The sequence below is a fragment of the Boleophthalmus pectinirostris genome, unplaced genomic scaffold (genome assembly GCF_026225935.1).
Source record: "Boleophthalmus pectinirostris isolate CB_2022bp ecotype Guang Dong unplaced genomic scaffold, ASM2622593v1 HiC_scaffold_23, whole genome shotgun sequence".
Taxonomy (NCBI): domain Eukaryota; kingdom Metazoa; phylum Chordata; class Actinopteri; order Gobiiformes; family Gobiidae; genus Boleophthalmus; species Boleophthalmus pectinirostris.
This window is the reverse complement of record NW_026571207.1, coordinates 2207690-2228008: the sequence shown is the minus strand read 5'-3', so window position 1 is coordinate 2228008 and position 20319 is coordinate 2207690. Positions and strand designations below refer to the sequence as shown.

At 40.7% G+C, this 20319-nt stretch overlaps 1 long non-coding RNA gene across 1 annotated transcript in view; it reads right to left on the bottom strand.

Moving 5' to 3' along the window:
- LOC129410682 (uncharacterized) overlaps positions 1–20319 on the bottom strand; it is a 35925-nt gene extending 15606 nt beyond the window's left edge. Inside the window, exons 1-2 of the long non-coding RNA XR_008632984.1 lie at positions 20093–20319; positions 6819–6884 (exon numbers count right to left, since the gene is read on the bottom strand). This is a non-coding gene — a long non-coding RNA (uncharacterized LOC129410682). The remainder of the gene's footprint in view (positions 1–6818; positions 6885–20092) is intronic.

Here is a 20319-nt window from a genome sequence, read left to right as displayed (position 1 = left end):
TCTAATAACCGGGATACTGATGTGCATGTAAACACACTCACTGTTTGTGTCTCGCTCCTTCTGATGCAGAGACACATGTACACACCTGTTTGGTCACGATACACACAGCAACCTACATTCAGTTTGTCGATTAAAATTAACATAATCGATGAAATTCTTAATGATCAATTATCGATTAATCATGCCCATCCCTAGCAGCGAGTGTTCATATTTTTAAAAGTAAACTCAAAACGTATCTTTTTAATTTAGCTTTTAACTGAAACTTTTACCTGTTTTAACTTAAATTATCATTATTATTGTTGTTATTATTACGGTTGTTTTAAATTAAATTATCATTACTATTTTACTTAGTCTCCATCTGATCTTTGCTTTACATTTTCATTTTTCTATAACTTTTAAGAGCTTTATGTTTATTAGTTTTTATGTTTTTGTTTAAATTGTTGTATATATGGGGGGGTTGCTGTTGTTTTTAATCATTGTATTGTAATTTTTCTGTTGCGTGTGAAGCTCTTTGTGCTACATTTCAAATATATGAAATGTAATAAAGTTTGATTGACTGATTGATTGATTGATCTCCACGGAGACGAGCAGGTGAAAAGTTACACGGCGCAGCTTTAACCTCAACGCTGGCCCCACCCCAGACCCGGAAACATTCTTGTCTGGGTGGATTCAGAAAGAGTTTCAGCGAACGCAAACGCCGTTACTGTACGCGAGGAAAAGCAGAAGCAGCGACCGGGAACAGGAAGTGACACCGGTGCATCATGGGAAGTCACGCTCAGCTGTTTGGACTCTGACCCAGTTTCACCACCGAGTCAAACTCCGGTCCCTGCACCTCAAAAACCACAAACCGTCCCACGCCCAAACCAGACCGAACCAGACAAAACCAGACCAAACCCCGACCACGACAACAACAACGAGCTTTCTCAATGTGTGGGGACAGGACGGACTTTAAACACTCAGACCAGTCCTGGTTTAGTCCTGGTTTAGTCCTGGTTTAGTCCTGGTTTAGTCCTGATCTGAAGTCTTTCCCATGGTTGAGTCAGTGTCGGGGAGTAACAGATTACATGTACCGGAGTGAGGTAATCAGAGTACAAATGATGAGTAACTGTATTCAGTTACAGTTACTGTTTTGTGTTTTGTTTTTTCGTAATTCCACTCATTTCCAGACACTAAACCAAGTCTAAACCAGGACTAAACCAAGTCTAAACCGGGACTAAACCAGGACTAAAACCAGGACTAAAAACCAGGACCAAAACCAGGTCTAAAACCAGGACTAAACAAGGTCAAACCAGGTCAAACCAGGTCTAAACCAGGTCTAAACCAGGAATAAACCAGGACCAAAACCAGGTCTAAAACCAGGACTAAACCAGGTCAAACCAGGTCTAAAACCAGGACTAAACCAGGACTAAAACCAGGTCAAAACTAAAACTAAAACCAGGTCTAAATCCAGGTCAAACTAGGTCTAAACCAAGACTAAACCAGGACTAAAACCAGGACTAAAACCAGAACTAAAATCAGGACTAAAACCAGGTCAAACCAGGTCAAACCAGGTCTAAACCAGGACTAAACCAGGTCAAACCAGGTCTAAACCAGGACTAAACCAGGTCAAACCAGGTCTAAAACCAGGACTAAACTAAAAACCAGGACTAAAACCAGAACTAAAACCAGGACTAAAACCAGGTCTAAAACCAGGTCTAATCCAGGTCTAAAACCAGGTCTAAACCAGGTCTAAACCAGGTCTAAATCCAGGTCAAACCAGGTCTAAACCAAGACTAAACCAGGACTAAAACTAGGACTAAAACCAGAACTAAAACCAGGACTAAAACCAGGACTAAAACCAGGTCTAAAACCAGAACTAAAACCAGGCCAAACCAGGTCTAAACTAGGACTAAACCAGGACTAAAATCACATCTAAACCAGGTCTAAATCCAGGTCAAACTAGGTCAAACCAGGTCTAAACCAGGACTAAACCAGGACTAAAAATCAAACCAGGACTAAACCAAGTCTAAACCAGGGACTAAAACCAGGTCTAAACCAGGACTAAAACCAGGTCTAAAACCAGGACTAAACCAGGTCTAAACTAGATCTAAACAGGACTAAACCAAGTCTAAACCAGGACTAAAACAGGTCCAGGACTAAAAACCAGGTCTAAACCAGGACTAAAACCAGGTCTAAACTAGATCTAAACCAGGACTAAAACCAAGTCTAAACCAGGACTAAAACCAGGTCTAAACCAGGACTAAAAACCAGGTCTAAACCAGGACTAAAACCAGGGTCTAAACTAGATCTAAACAGGACTAAAACCAAGTCTAAACCAGGACTAAAACCAGGTCTAAACAGGACTAAAACCAGGTCTAAACCAGGACTAAAACCAGGTCTAAACTAGATCTAAACCAGGACTAAAACCAGGTCTAAACCAGGACTAAAACCAGGTCTAAACTAGATCTAAACCAGGACTAAAACCAGTCTAAACCAGGACTAAAACCAGGTCTAAACCAGGACTAAAACAGGACTAAAACCAGGTCTAAACTAGATCTAAACCAGGACTAAAACCAAGTCTAAACCAGGACTAAAACCAGGTCTAAACCAGGACTAAAACCAGGTCTAAACCAGGACTAAAACCAGGTCTAAACCAGGACTAAACCAAGTCTAAACCAGGACTAAAACCAGGTCTAAACCAGGACTAAAACCAGGTCTAAACCAGGACTAAAACCAGGTCTAAACTAGATCTAAACCAGGACTAAAACCAAGTCTAAACCAGGACTAAAACCAGGTCTAAATCAGGACTAAAACCAGGTCTAAACCAGGACTAAAACCAGGTCTAAACTAGATCTAAACCAGGACTAAAACCAGGTCTAAACCAGGACTAAAACCAGGTCTAAACCAGGACTAAAACAGGATTTAACAGGACTAAATCCTGCTGTGTGGACGTGTTTCTTCTTCTTCTATCAATAATATTTTTAATTTGGTTCAGTAAAGTCTGGACTTTTTATTTTCTTTTATCAGACAAAACTTCTTATGTGAAGATTTCCTCGTCTTTGTTTCTCTACAGCAAATCAAGTAATCCAAAGTAATCAGATTACATTACTCACTTTAAGTAATGTAATGGATTCCGTTACAAACTACATTTTGGTGTGTGTAATCTGTAATCTGTAGGGGATTACATTTTAAAAGTCACCTTCCCAACACTGTTCATATGTGACGTTGACAGTCTGTTCTTCTCTCTTCTATTGTTATTAATACAACTTGACTTTAATAAATTCCCCACAAAAAGTGCGACTTACATATGTTTTTTCTTCTTTATTACACATTTTTTGGCTGGTGCGACTTAAAGGTTGTATGGAGGATTTTTTGTTTGTTTCAAATTGTCAATGAAAGTTTAAAATACCATTACAGAGACGCAGCAGCTTTGTAATTATGATGACCAAAAAAAAAAAAAAAAAGAAAGAAAATCTATCAACTGTGGACGTGTTGAGGCCAGATAAACATCAGCCAATAGAAAACGAGGCTGCCTCATTTTCTATTGGCTGTTAGGTCGTCAATCAAACTCCCTACGTTTCTAAGGTAACTATGCAGCGGTTCTTAGAGGCTTTTTCTAATTGTGGCTCTCTCGCAGTTCGCATAAAGTTTGTCGCGATGTCGGACGAGAATCGACCACCAGTTCGCCGCAAAAGAAAGTCGTTTTTTGAGGTCGCTGAAAGACGAAGAGAAGGAGAAAAGGAGCGAAGAGCGAACTGAGGTGATTCTTGGAGATTCCTTTCAGTGACTGTGCGACTGAAGCAGACAAAGGGTCTAAAAACTGAGGTGTCGGCCTCTAAATTATTTCTAGAGGGAAATGTGGAGGAGGAAGGTGGTGTCAAGGACTGTCGCTGGATTTCTCTTTCCTTAAAAAAATCCTCTATACAACCTTTAAACTCCAAAAAATACAGTAAATACTTCTAGTTGTGGTAAACTAAACACCACTTTGAAACAGAGCGAACACCTGTTTCGTTCTAAAGATTCTATTCAGCAACTGGAGTCAAAAACGTTTTCTTTTATTGGGTCACGTGGTGAGTCAGGGGACGGGACCCGGGCCTATTTATAAGAGGAGCGGTTCCTTTCATGTCTGAAGAAGGACTTGACCCCAAACGTCACATTGTGGAGTCACTGAAATAAAAATATCGGCTCTATTTCCTTTTTTTTGTACTGTTTTTGTCTTAGGACCCAGCGCGCCGTCGCAAAAAAACAGTACACTTTTAGGTTAAAGCCACAGAATGTAACTTTTTAACCCAAAAAAGACAAATTAACATGTTTTTGTTTTGTTTTTTTCATTCAGGATGCACAGATATCGAATATTGATGCCGATACCGTAAAATCTGGTGCGTCAGATATCGGTTCAGTCGATATCCAGGTTGGTCATTTATATCAATTTAATGTCTCAGAATGTTTAAACGTTTATTTATACAAAGCCGCTCTGTGGTTTCTTAAAGGTGCATTGTTTCTATGGATACGTCACCGCTCTGTCTGGAATGTTCCGCAGTGTGACAATAAACAGCACTACTTAACGTTTATTCAATTACAGGTGGTTTTACAGCTCAAAAATATCTAAAAAAAATAAAATAAAAAAAATAAATAGACGTTTTGACCGTGAGTGGGGTCGCCTCTCCACAGATCTGACCTGGAACTTGCTCTGGTTTGGTCTCCATATAGTCCTGGTTTAGTCCTGGTTTAGTCCAGTTTTAGTCCATTTTTAGTGCAGTTATACTCCAGTTTTAGTCATTGTTTAGTCCAGTTTTAGTCCAGTTTTAGCACAGTTATACTCCAGTTTTAGTCATTGTTTAGTCCAGTTTTAGTCATTGTTTAGTCCAGTTTTAGTCCAGTTTTAGTGCAGTTATACTCCAGTTTTAGTCATTGTTTAGTCCAGTTTTAGTCCAGTTTTAGCACAGTTATACTCCAGTTTTAGTCATTGTTTAGTCCAGTTTTAGTCCAGTTTTAGCACAGTTATACTCCAGTTTTAGTCATTGTTTAGTCCAGTTTTAGTCCAGTTTTAGCACAGTTATACTCCAGTTTTAGTCATTGTTTAGTCCAGTTTTAGTCCAGTTTTAGTGCAGTTATAGTCATTGTTTAGTCCAGTTTTAGTGCAGTTATAGTCCAGTTTTAGTAATTGTTTAGTCCAGTTTTAGTCCATTTTTAGTGCAGTTATAGTCCAGTTTTAGTCATTGTTTAGTCCAGTTTTAGTCCAGTTTTAGTGCAGTTATAGTCCAGTTTTAGTCATTTTTTAGTCCAGTTTTAGTCATTGTTTAGTCCAGTTTTAGTCAGTTTTAGTCCAGTTTTAGTCCAGTTTTAGTCCAGTTTTAGCAGTTTTCAGCATACTCCAGTTTTAGTCATTGTTTAGTCCAGTTTTAGTGCAGTTATAGTCCAGTTTTAGTCATTTTTTAGTCCAGTTTTAGTCCATTTTTAGTGCAGTTATAGTCCAGTTTTAGTCCAGTTTTAGTCCAGTTTTAGCGCAGCTATACTCCAGTTTTAGTCATTGTTTAGTCCAGTTTTAGTGCAGTTATAGTCCAGTTTTAGTCATTTTTTAGTCCAGTTTTAGTCCATTTTTAGTGCAGTTATAGTCCAGTTTTAGTCCAGTTTTAGTCCAGTTTTAGTCCAGTTTTAGCGCAGCTATACTCCAGTTTTAGTCATTGTTTAGTCCAGTTTTAGTGCAGTTATAGTCCAGTTTTAGTCCATTTTTAGTGCAGTTATAGTCCAGTTTTAGTCATTGTTTAGTCCAGTTTTAGTGCAGTTTTAGTCCAGTTTTAGTCATTTTTTAGTCCAGTTTTAGTCATTGTTTAGTCCAGTTTTAGTCCATTTTTAGTGCAGTTATAGTCCAATTTTAGTCATTGTTTAGTCCAGTTTTAGTCATTGTTTAGTCCAGTTTTAGTCCATTTTTAGTGCAGTTATAGTCCAGTTTTAGTCATTGTTTAGTCCAGTTTTAGTCCAGTTTTAGTGCAGTTATAGTCCAGTTTTAGTCATTGTTTAGTCCAGTTTTAGTCCAGTTTTAGTGCAGTTATAGTCCAGTTTTAGTCATTTTTTAGTCCAGTTTTAGTCATTGTTTAGTCCAGTTTTAGTCCATTTTTAGTGCAGTTATAGTCCAGTTTTAGTCATTGTTTAGTCCAGTTTTAGTCATTGTTTAGTCCAGTTTTAGTCCATTTTTAGTGCAGTTATAGTCCAATTTTAGTCCTGGTTTAGTCCTGGTTTAATCCACTTTTAGCGCTGTGATAGTTCTGGTTTAGTCCAGTTTCAGTGCAGTTTTAGTCCAGTTTCAGTGCAGTTTTAGTGCAGTTTCAGTGCAGTTTTAGTCCAGTTTCAGTGCAGTTTTAGTGCAGTTTCAGTGCACTTTTAGTCCACTTTTAGTGCAGTTACAAAGCTAAGATATCGGTTGATATTGGGTATCAGCTGCTTGTTTCCATGGAAATGTTGTTCCATAGTATGGCATTAAACGTATATCTCTATGAAGAATGTTCAGAAGTACGGTTTTAACTTTCTATTTTCAAGGAATCGTACAAGCTACACCTCAAGAAAACGAGACAGAATAGTTCTTCAGTACAAAATCCTCTCAGCCAATCAGCTCTCAGCTCAAAACACTCTCAGCCAATCAGCTCTCAGCTCAAAACCCTCACAGCCAATCAGCTCTCAGCTCAAACACTCTCAGCCAATCAGCTCTCAGCTCAAAACCCTCTCAGCCAATCAGCTCTCAGCTCAAAACCCTCTCAGCCAATCAGCTCTCAGCTCAAAACCCTCTCAGCCAATCAGCTCTCAGCACAAAGTGTATCATTGGTCTGGACTTTTGCTCTGACCTTATGAACTTGTCCGTATGTTCCATTTCCAACCACCTCCACCAGCTCGAAGATCCCAGCAGGGTCCTGAAACAAACACACAAAACATTAACATTTTTCACAATAAATGCGGAATTTTAGGATAATACACAGTTATATTTTTGATGAGGAAGAAAAAAGAAGGTGGACAGATTACAGAAACTTTTAGAAAATTGTCAAAAGTTGGAGCTAATTTAAGAAATTATTGGAAAAGACTAAAAAGGAAACACGGCAAACGCTCTCAAAACTGTCCCGAAAAAAAAAAAAACTTTAGAGCCTCTGACCAAAAAAAAAAAGAAAAAAAAAAAATTAAAAAAAATATATATAATAATAAATTATTCAATTCTTTGAAATTTATGAGACAAGAGACGGGATAAACTAAACGGGACAAAACCAGGAGTAAGTTCTGGATTAAAAGTGGACTAAACTAAGACTAAAACTGGACTAAACTGGGTGAACATTAGGACTACAACTGCACCAAAACTGGACTAAACCACGACTAAAAGTGGACTAAAAGTGGAATAAAGATGGATTAAAGTGGACTAAACCAAGACTAAAACTGGACTAAACTGGGTCTAAATCAGGAATATAACTGTGCTAAAAGTGGACTAAACCAGGACTAAACTAGGACTAAACCTGGACTAAACCAGGACTAAAACTGGACTAAACTGGGTCTACATCAGAACTATAACTGCGCTAAAACTGGACTAAAAGTGGACTACAACTGGACTATAACTAGAGTAAAACTGAATTAAAAGCGGACTAAAACGGGAACTAAAACTGGACTAAACTTGGATTAAAAGTGGACTAAACTAAGACTAAAACTGGACTAACTTGGGTGAACATTAAGACTATAACTGCACCAAAACTGCACCAAAACTGGACTAAAAGTGAACTAAACCAGGACTAAAACTGGACTAAAACTGTGCTAAAAGTGGACTATAACTGGACTAAGTGTGGATTAAAAGTGGACTAAACTAAGACTAAAACTGGACTAAATTGGGTGAACATTAAGACTATAACTGCACCAAAACTGTGCCAAAACTGCACCAAAACTGGACTAAAAGTGGACTAAACCAGGACTAAACCAAGGACTATAACTGGACTAAAATCTGGATTAAAAGTGGACTAAACTAAGACTAAAACTGGACTAAATTGGGCGAACATTAGGAGTATAACTGCACCAAAACTGGACCAAAACCTGGACTAAACCTGGATTAAACCTGGACTAAACCAGGACTAAAACTGGACTAAAACTGGACTAAATCTGGATTAAAAGTGGACTAAGTTTCTAAAGTGCTGCACAAATACACCGTAATAACAATAATAACAATATAATGATAAAATACGTGTTCAGATTTAATCACACTAGTCTTAAAACAATAAAAACTATTCAAATAAACCTTTAAAAAATAACTTCTAGAAAGAATGATTGTTATTTTTTGCTCTTTATTATTATTGTGTTTCACTCAGAGGTGAAAGTTTCATGATACTAAAATAGAGAAGGTGTGACACTGGGCCGTGGGTTTAGAGCCTCTCGGACCAAAATAAAACCGAAAAACAACAAAACCAAAAAAAATTCTGTTCTTTGAAACTAATGAGATGAGACCAGGACTAAAACTGGACTATAACTGGACTAAGTGTGGATTAAAAGTGGACTAAACTAAGACTAAAACTGGACTAAATTGGGTGAATATTAAGACTATAACTGCACCAAAACTGGACCAAAACTGCACCAAAACTGGACTAAAACTGGACTAAACCTGGACTAAAGCAGGACTAAACCAGGACTAAAACTGGACTATAACTGGACTAAGTCTGGATTAAAAGTGGACTAAACTAAGACTAAAACTGGACTAAATTGGGTGAACATTAGGACTATAACTGCACCAAAACTGCACCAAAACTGCACCAAAACTGGACCAAAACTGGACTAAACCTGGACTAAACCTGGACTAAAACTGGATTAAAAGTGGACTAAACCAGGACTATAACTGGACTAAACCAGGACTAAAACTGGACTAAAACTGTGCTAAAAGTGGACTAAAACTGGACTAAGTCTGGATTAAAAGTGGACTAAACCAGGACTAAAAGTGGACTAAAAAACTGGACCAAGTCTGGATTAAAAGTGGACTAAAACTGGACTAAATCTGGATTAAAAGTGGACTAAACTAAGACTAAAACTCAACTAAACTGGGTCTACATTAGGACTATAACTGCATTAAAAGTGGACTATAACTGGCCCTGACCCGGCGCGGACTCTGACCCCGACCCGGCGCGCGACTCTGACCCCGACCCGGCGCGCGACTCTGACCCCGACCCGGCGCGGGACTCTGACCTCCCCCGACCCGGCGCGGACTCTGACCCCGACCCGGCGCGGGACTCTGACCCCGACCCGGCGCGGGACTCTGACCCCGACCCGGCGCGGGACTCTGACCCCGACCCGGCGCGCGACTCTGACCCCGACCCGGCGCGGGACTCTGACCCCGACCCGGCGCAGGACTCTGACCCCGACCCGGCGCAGGACTCTGACCCCGACCCGGCGCAGGACTCTGACATACAACAGGGTTTGTGTTTGTCTCTACACTTCTGATCCAGGGGCAATTGTTTTTCCCACGGGGTCACAAGAGAAACAGAAAATATTGTGGAAGCCAAATTTTTAACGCAATTTTGCATAATATGAATTGTATTTACTGATTTAAAAAAAAAAATAAAAACAGCTGAAAAAATACTTGTTTAGACGAGCTGCGGTGTCCAATGGAGTCGACCGAAAACGTCATGATGCCAAAGCGCCGCATGGACCAAACCAGGACTGAACCAGGTCTAAACCAGGACTAAACCAGGACTGAACCAGGACTGAACCAGGTCTGAAACCAGGTCTGAACCAGGACTGAACCAGGACTGGAAACCAGGACTCTGGAAACCAGGACTGAACCAGGACTGAACCAGGTCTAAACCAGGACTGAACCAGGACTGAACCAGGACTCTAAACCAGGACTGAACCAGGAACTGAAACCAGGACTGAACCAGGTGAACCAGGTCTAAACCAGGACTAAACCTGGACTGAAACCAGGTCTGAAACCAGGACTGAACCAGGACTGAACCAGGTCTACTGAACCACCCAGGACTGAAACCAGGTCTAAACCAGGACTGAAACCAGGACTGAACCAGGACTGAACCAGGAAACCAAGGAAACTGAACCAGGTCTAAACCAGGACTGAACCAGGACTGAACCAGGTCTGAACCAGGACTGAACCAGGACTGAACCAGGACTGAACCAGGTCTAAACCAGGACTGAACCAGGACTGAACCAGGACTGAACCAGGTCTGAACCAGGAACTGAACCAGGTCCCAGGACTGAACCAGGTCTGGAACCAAAGGACTGAAACCAGGTCTAGGACTAAACCAGGACTGAACCAGGACTAAACTAAACTGAACCAGGTGTAAACAAATATGTCCAGGTTTCTAAGTTTCTTGTTGTGCTGCTTACATATTTTGTTCATATCAGGTAAGGAGAGAATCTTCCCAGACCATCATTTACAGATATAGACCAGACATGTCAAACTCAGGCCCGGGGGCCAAATTTGGCCCGTGATATAATTATATTTGTCCAGCGAGATCATATCACATTTGTATTAGAGCTGTCCATCGGCTACAGATCGACTATAGACACATTATTTATTTAAAATGTTGGTAACACTTTATAATAACTACACCTTACTTAGCCTTAATAAAGCATGAACAAAGACTTAATTAATAATGAACAAAGATTTAATTAATAATGATTCACGCTTAGTAAATGTTTAATAAAGCATAATTCGTCTTCACTTTAGAAAAGCTCTCAGAAAGACTTTAACAGATAACAGCTGCCTGAATGATCATTGTATTATTAGTAAATCATTCTGTCATAGTTTACTAATGATTAATAAATGCTCAGATGGTTAGTTCATGAGTAATTAAGTATGAAATAATTATGAGTAACTATTTACAGCCCAGGCAAATGAAGTGCAAGTGCGAATTAAGGTAGTAATTAAGTAGTTACTAAGCGTGAATCATTATTACTTAAGTCTTTGTTCATTATTAATTAAGCCTTTGTTCATGCTTTATTAAGGTTAAATAAGGTGTAGTTATGATAAAGTGTTACCAAAATGTTGTTATTATTTTATATTCTGCTTGTTCTGGATTCAGTGTTTAAGCAAAATTATTATTAAACATTTATTTTAACAAGAAAAGCTTTACAAAACATTACATATTTCAAAAGAAGAGAAAACAAGCAGATGTTTTTTTCAATAAACATTTAGTTTGAATCACAACTCAGTCCCAGTTTTTAATTTTGGCCTCTGTGAATTGGGAGTTTGACACCGCTGCTGTAGGACACGGGGAACAAAAAAAAAAAAAAAAAAAAAAAAAGATTTAAAATACGATTTCATAGTAAATTTCAAACTGCAACTGCAAACCTGTAATCACAAAGTTTATCAAAAAATCTGCTTTTATATTCATCTTTCAAAAAAGTGAAAATTTAACTGAGCTCAAATTGAAACTGTGTGAGTGTAGGAGCGGTGATTTCCTGTTTTGTCCAGAGCAAACACACACACACACACACACACACACACACACACACACACTGTACATACACACACACACACACGTACACACACACACACACACACACACACACACACACACACATGTACACACACACACACACACATGTACACACACACACACACACGTACACACACACACACACACACACTGTACACACACACACACACACACACACACACACACACAGTACACACACACACACACACACACACACACACACAGTACACACTGTACACACACACTGTACACACACACACACACACACACACAGTGTACATACACACACACACACACACACACACACACACTGTACACATACACACACACACACACTGTACACACACACACACACTGTACACACACACACACTACACACACACACACACACACTGTACACACACACACACACACACACACACTGTACACACACACACACACATGTACACACACACACACACACACACACACACTGTACACACACACACACACACGTACACACACACACTGTACACACACACACACACACTGTACACACACACTGTACACACACACACACACACACACACACACACACACACTGTACACACACACACACACACACTGTACACACACACTGTACACACACACACACACACACACACACACTGTACACACACACACACTGTACACACACACACACTGTACACACACACACACACACACACACACACACTGTACACACACACACACACACACACACACACTGTACACACACACACACACACACACACTGTACACACACACACACACACACACACACACACACACACACACTGTACACACACACACACACACACACTGTACACACACACACACACACACACTGTACACACACACACACACACACACACACACATGTACACACACACACACACACACACTGTACACACACACACACACACACACACACATGTACACACACACACACACACACACATGTACACTACACACATACACACTACACACACACACATGTACACACACACACACACACACACACACACACACACACATGTACACACACACACACACACTGTACACACACACACACACACACACACACACACACACACACACTGTACACACACACACACACACACACACACACACACACACACACACACACACTGTACACACACACACACTGTACACTGTACACACACACACTGTACACACACACACACACACACACACACACACACTGTACACACACACACTGTACACACACACACTGTACACACACACACACACACACACACACACTGTACACACACACACACACACACACACACACACACACACACAGAGTTGACCCAGATGCCCTGGAGCAGAACAGTGGTGATGTGGATGTGAACAGAGGAAGTGACGCTCATGAGATTTAAAAAGCTCCTTTCACTTCACCTTTTGCTGCACGAAAATAAAATAAAAACTGAGATCGGAGCCGCGGTCGCTCATGGAAATGTGACAGACACACACCTGTGACCACTGCGGTCACGATACTCACACTTCAAACTCCATCTCGATACCGAGGAAAAGACCCGATGCTCAAAACTGATTCTGATTCCACAATAATAATTAAAAAAAACTTTCTTTGAAGGCTCATATTCTAAACCAGGACTAAACCAGGACTAAACCAGGACTAAACCAGGTCTACACCAGGACTAAACCAGGTCTACACCAGGACTAAACCAGGTCTACACCAGGTCTACACCAGGACTAAACCAGGTCTACACCAGGACTAAACCAGGACTAAACCAGGTCTACACCAGGACTAAACCAGGACTAAACCAGGACTAAACCAGGTCTACACCAGGTCTAAACCAGGACTAAATCAGGTCTACACCAGGTCTAAACCAGGACTAAATCAGGACTAAACCAGGACTAAATCAGGACTAAACCAGGAGCAAATTAGGTCTAAACCAGGACTAAATCAGGACTAAACAAGGACTAAACCAAGTCTAAACCAGGAATAAACCAGGTCTAAACCAAGTCTAAACCAAGACAAAACCAGGACTAAACCAGGACTAAATCAGGTCTACACCAGGTCTAAACCAGGACTAAATCAGGACTAAACCAGGACTAAATCAGGACTAAACCAGGAGCAAATTAGGTCTAAACCAGGACTAAATCAGGACTAAACAAGGACTAAACCAAGTCTAAACCAGGAATAAACCAGGTCTAAACCAAGTCTAAACCAGGACTAAACCAGGACTAAATCAGGACTAAACCAGGAGCAAATCAGGTCTAAACCAGGAATAAACCAGGTCTAAATCAAGTCTAAACCAAGTCTGAACCAGGATGAAACTAAACCAGATCTACACCAGGTCTAAACCAGGCCTAAACCAGGACTGAACCAAGTCTAAACCAAATGTAAACCAGGGCTAAACCAGAACTAAACTAAACCAGGTCTAAACCAGGTCCATGGTTGTATTCTAGTCTCTGTTCTAAACACTTTCACACCTGCGAAAAATGAGGATTTAGTTTCAATATAAGTTTCAGTATCGATTAGTCTCTGATTTTGGATACTTTTGTCGGCCCTCGTGTACAGACCGTCCGCATCACGAGGAAGAATAAAGTCCTTTAACACGATGAGGTTTTCCCTTTCAGAGTTCACCCTCACGGAGCACTTGAATAATCGTTTTCTGTGAGATAATCCTTCATTCATTCACGAGTCAAAACTGCATCACGCTCGACCCAGATTCCCAACGAACGGGCCAGAAATGTTTCCATAATTATCCCAAATAACGACTTTGAATGAGTTTAGTTTGAACTTTCAGCCTCGCCCACTGCTTCGCCCTTTTCCCGTCACACAGACACGACTGTCTGGGATACGGACGTTTCCTGATACTTTTCATTTGTTTGCGACTGCAGTATTTTTTGGACGATAAAACACTTTTTTTTTCATGGTTTGGGTGGTTCCTGTGTTGATACTCCGCTGTTTTGTCGGGGATCATGTCTCCTGCAGAAACTAGGGATGAGCTCGTTTTTTTTTTTTGTCCCCTGAGTCCGAGTCCGAGTCATTTCATTTTGAGTATCTGCCGATACCGAGTCCCGATCCGATACTTCTATAAAACAGAGCAAAGAATAAGATCCAGGATGTTTGGGAGGATCAGACTGTGTTGATTTCATGTGTAATATTTGGGCTGAACTTAGTGTGAAAAATCAAATGTCCAAAAAAAAGTCTAAACCAGGACTAAACCAGGACTAAACCGGGTCTAAACCGGGTCTAAACCGGGTCTAAACCGGGTCTAAACCAAACCAGGTCTAAACCGGGTCTAAACCAAGACTAAACCAGGTCTAAACCAGATCTAAACCAAGACTAAACCAGGACTAAACCGGGTCTAAACCGGGTCTAAACCAAGACTAAACCAGGACTAAACCAGGGTCTAAACCAGGTCTAAACCAAGACTAAACCAGGTCTAAACCAGGTCTAAACCAGGACTAAACCAGGACTAAACCAGGTCTAAACTAAACCAGGTCTAAACCAAGTCTAAACCAAGTCTAAACCAAGTCTAAACCAAGTCTAAACCAGGTCTAAACCAGGACTAAACCAGGTCTAAACTAAACCAGGTCTAAACTAAACCAGGTCTAAACCAGGTCTAAACCAAGTCTAAACCAAGTCTAAACCAAGTCTAAACCAAGTCTAAACCAGGTCTAAACCAGGAAACTAAACCAGGTCTAAACTAAACCAGGTCTAAACCAAGTCTAAACCAGGTCTAAACCAGGTCTAAACCAGGTCTAAACCAGGTCTAAACTAAACCAGGTCTAAACTAAACCAGGTCTAAACCAGGTCTAAACCAGGACTAAACCAGGACTAAACCAGGACTAAACCAGGTCTAAACCAGGTCTAAACCAGGACTAAACCAGGTCTAAACCAGGTCTAAACCAGGTCTAAACCAGGTCTAAACCAGGACTAAACCAGGTCTAAACCAGGTCTAAACCAGGTCTAAACCAAGTCTAAACCAGGACTCTAAAGTTAAAGTTAAAACTTTAACTTTAGAGTAATTCCACGCCATTCCAACAAATGGCCCACGCTCTTTGATCTAAAAAAAAAAAAAAGTTAAAAATGACCAAATAGTCCCTCACCGTCATGTACCAACCCTGGGAAGTTTTAATGATTTTCGATCATTACTTTTTACGGGCCCAAAATGAGCGTTATTTTTTCGGACGTTTTCACAGGTCGATATCTTCGTAAGTATCAGACACAGAGCTGAAACTTTGCAGGTTTGTGCTCCTCTACTCTGTGTTCACATAAAATCTATTGAAAGTTTGGTATCTCAACTCATTGTCATTTTATATGAACATAAAAATAAAAAATAAAAACTCATTAGTTTCCGTGGCGTACCATTTTTAGCCCCTTTTTAAACGTACTTGTACATGTAGTCGACCTTTGACCAGAACCTCACAAACGCAAATGTTCAAGACACAATTAAAAATTGAAGGAGTTTCATAAATATTATTTGTTATCATACGAAAGGTCTTTTTTCTGGTCTTTTTATCACTACCCACATGCCATAAATGACATGTGAAAGTTGGACCATGTTACATTTTCTTGTTTTTAACAACCTGTTTTTAACCTATTTCAAATTTTCAACATGTGGTGATTTTTTTTTTTACAGTCTTAGTACAAATCTTGATTCTCAAAAAAATGTAAGGGTTTCCTACACCTACAAGTGGGTTTAAAAAGGGGCCAAAAATGGTTCATATCAGTCATAAATTCTGTTACGTTTGTTATTTTGGTAAGCATTTCTGCCTAGTCGGGAAGGGCATTCGATGAAATTTTCTTAATCGATCGTCGGAAGAATTAACGATCGATTATCGATTAATCATTAACGTTTTTATATTAAAATGATCATCATTATTATTACTATCTGCACTAATCTGCATAAATAAATTCAACTTTACGACATATAAACATAACGACTCTAGATCCACATCAGCTGTTTGACATTATAATGTGTTTAATTCAGTTTTGTTCAAATCTCACAGAAACAAAACTTAAAACCACATCACTAATTTACATAAACTAAGTGAAGATAAAACTCCAGCTCTTGTGTCGCTGATGTGGTTCAACTTCTGTTGGATTAAAAGACATGACTCAGGTGAATACAGGTCAGTGTGACCAGATTTGTGTTTGTCAAAACCAGGACAGCGTACGGGGGGAGGGGGGCGGGGCCTCGTCATCCACATTGAGCGACTCTCACCTGGTAAAACTTTTTCCCACTGGACACAGAAACATATGTGCTGCTTTATCCACTGTGCACATGGACTCACACTTGTCCCAACGCAACGGAAAGTGTGGAATTTCTTGTACAAATCATCGTTAAATCCACATTTGTGCTTCGGTTCGTTACAGACTGACCCACTGTTTGTGTCTCGCTCCTTCTGATGCAGAGACACATGTACACACCTGTTTGGTCACGACACACACAGCAACATTCAGTTTGTCGATTAAAATGAACGTAATCGATGAAATTCTTAATGATCAATTATCGATTAATCGACTAATCATGCCCATCCCAATATATATATAATGTCTCACAATAATATCGTTTATAAACATCAGAAACTACATTTCCCATGATTCATTTCAGTGCAGACAACATGAAGAAACATGTTTTTGACTTGAATTATGATGAAAATAATTCACACCAAAATCTTGTCATGTTTTTTTTTAAAAGCAGAAAAGTGTCCTGTCCACAGTTATGAATCTCACGCTGAGGTATTTATTGTGATATTTTGAAGAGGCAGATATATCGTGATAAAATGGTACAGAAGGATTTGGACATGGTTACATTCTGAACACACATCCCTCCACATGTGTCATAACTGAAGTGGTGCAACAACAATCTCACCTGCACTTGATCCTGAATCTGTCTCTGCTCCTCTGTGTCGCTGTTATGTTCATAATTGTAATAAGAATTTAAAAAAATACATAAAAAATGTCACACAAGAGACACATTTTTCTGACACTTTGAACATTATTTCAACAAAATAAATGTGTTTTTCCTGTAAAATCAAATCAAATCAAGATGTAGATGATAATAATAAAGAGTTACTCTCTTAAACTCTGAAACTAAACCAGGACTAAACCAGGACTAAACCAGGACTAAACCAGGACTAAACCAGGTCTAAACCAGGTCTAAACCAGGACTAAACCAGGTCTAAACCAGGTCCAAAACCAGGACTAAACCAGGACTAAACCAGGTCTAAACCAGGTCTAAACCCGGTCTAAAACCAAGTCTAAATCAGGTCTAACCAGGTCTAAACCAGGTCTAAACCAGGTCTAAACCAGGTCTAAAACAGGTCTAAACCAGGTAAAACCAGGACTAAACCAGGTCTAAAGCAGGATTAAAACCAGGACTAAACCAGGTCTAAACCAGGTCTAAACTAGGATAAAACCAGGACTAAACCAGGACCAAAAACCAGGTCTAAACCAGGTCTAAAACCAGGACTAAACCAGGTCTAAACCAGGTCTAAACCAGGTCTACCAAACCAGGTCTAAACCAGGTCCAAACCAGGACTAAAACCAGGTCTAAACAAAGGACTAAACCAGGACTAAACCAGGTCTAAACCAGGACTAAACCAGGTCTAAACCAGGATAAACCAGGACTAAACCAGGTCTAAACCAGGTCTAAACCAGGACTAAAACCAGGACTAAAACCAGGACTAAACCAGGTCTAAACCAGGACTAAACCAGGACTAAAACCAGGTCTAAACCAGGACTAAACCAGGTCTAAACCAGGACTAAACCAGGACTAAAACCAGGACTAAACCAGGTCTAAACCAGGACTAAACCAGGTCTAAACCAGGTCTAAACCAGGTCTAAACCAGGACCAAACCAGGACCAAACCAGGTCTAAACCAGGACTAAACCAGGACTAAACCAGGTCTAAACCAGGTCTAAACCAGGACCAAATCAGGACCAGGACCAAACCAGGACTAAACCAGGTCTAAACCAGGACCAAACCAGGACTAAACCAGGTCTAAACCAGGACTAAACCAGGTCTAAAGCAGGATTAAAACCAGGACTAAACCAGGTCTAAACCAGGTCTAAAGCAGGATTAAAACCAGGACAAAACCAGGACCAAACCAGGTCTAAACCAGGTCTAAACCAGGACTAAACCAGGTCTAAACCAGGTCTAAACCAGGTCTAAACCAGGACCAAACCAGGACCAAACCAGGTCTAAACCAGGACTAAACCAGGACTAAACCAGGTCTAAACCAGGTCTAAACCAGGACCAAATCAGGACCAAACCAGGACCAAACCAGGACTAAACCAGGTCTAAACCAGGACCAAACCAGGACTAAACCAGATGTAAACCAAGACTAAACCAGGAAGCAGATCTGAACCAGGACTCAAGCAGGACTAAACCAGGTCTAAACCAGGTCTAAAGCAGGATTAAAACCAGGACTAAACCAGGACTAAACCAGGACTAAACCAGGTCTAAACCTAAATTGTAAAATAGTTGAGACGAGTTAAGTCTCTTATTTTATGAGTCACAAAACTCTTGGTACTTGTTGAATGTTTTGCGCTTTTCCGGCCGCAAACTGCGCCGGCTCCGCAAACAGAGCTGAAGATCTCCTGAAACAGCGCCACAAACAGCGCCACAAACAGCCGTAAAAAGCGCAGAGAGAGAGAGCGGCTTTGGCGCAGGGAGAATCGTGAGTCTTCGTCAGAAAACAGAAAAACAAGCTGAACAAACACGGAGGAAGTAACGGTTCCCTCCTCAGACACAGACCCGAGCTTTACGCAGAGGTCCTGCTCCGGACCGGGCTTTTCCCGGTTTAGACCCGGTTTAGACCCGGTTTAGACCCGGTTTAGACCTAGTTTATTCCTGGTGAAGTCTCGGTTTAGTCCTGGTTTAAACTCGGTTTAGTCCTGGTTTATTCCTGGTGAAGTCTCGGTTTAGTCCTGATGTAGTCCTGGTGTAGTCCTCGTTTAGTCCTGGTTTAGACCCGGTTTAGACTGGGTTTGGTTCTGCTTTAGACGTGGTTTAGTCCTTGGTTTAGTGCTGGTTTAGTCCTGGTTTAGACCCGGTTTAGACCCGGTTTAAACTGGGTTTGGTTCTGCTTTAGACATGGTTTAGTCCTGGTTTAGACCCGGTTTAGACCCGGTTTAGGGTTTGGTTCTGCTTTAGACGTGGTTTAGTCCTGGTTTACTACGGGTTAAGAATAAGTAGTTCAGGCCAAGTCAAGTCCTGTTTTAGACCCGGGTTAGTCCTGATTTGGACCCGTTTTAGACCTGGTTTAGTTCTGGATTAGACATGGTTTAGTCCTGGTTTACCACGGGTTAAGATTTAGTAGTTTAACCCAAGTTAAATCCTGGTTTAGATTTGGTTTAGTCCCGGTTTCCTACGGGTCAAGACCAAGTAGGTCAGCCCAAGTTAAGTCCTGGTTTAGTTCTTGTTTAGATCTGGCAAAGTTTTGATTCGGTCGCATTTTATCACTTTATGCGTTTTCATTTGTTTTAGACGCTGTTGGTGCAGGTTTGTCATGGTTTAGTCCTGGTTTAGTCCTGGTTTAGTCCCAGTTTGGTCCCGGTTTGGACCCTTGACAATCTGCAAACTTTTTACACGCCGAGAAAAGTGTCCAAAAAGCGGTACTTACGCGTAACGCAGCGAGGTCTATGGTGTCCAGACTCCGCGTCGTGTTTTCTCGCGACATGTCGGTCAGATGGTCGCTGTTTTCGGCTCGGGATCAGACATGGACCGCGACTTTTCTCCTGCCCCAACTCCCCCAAAAAAACTCAAAACTTCCCAAACTCTGCGTAAACTAACGGCGTTTCCTCTGCGCACGGCCGCTCTGCCGGAGACGGAGACGTGCCAAGTTTACGC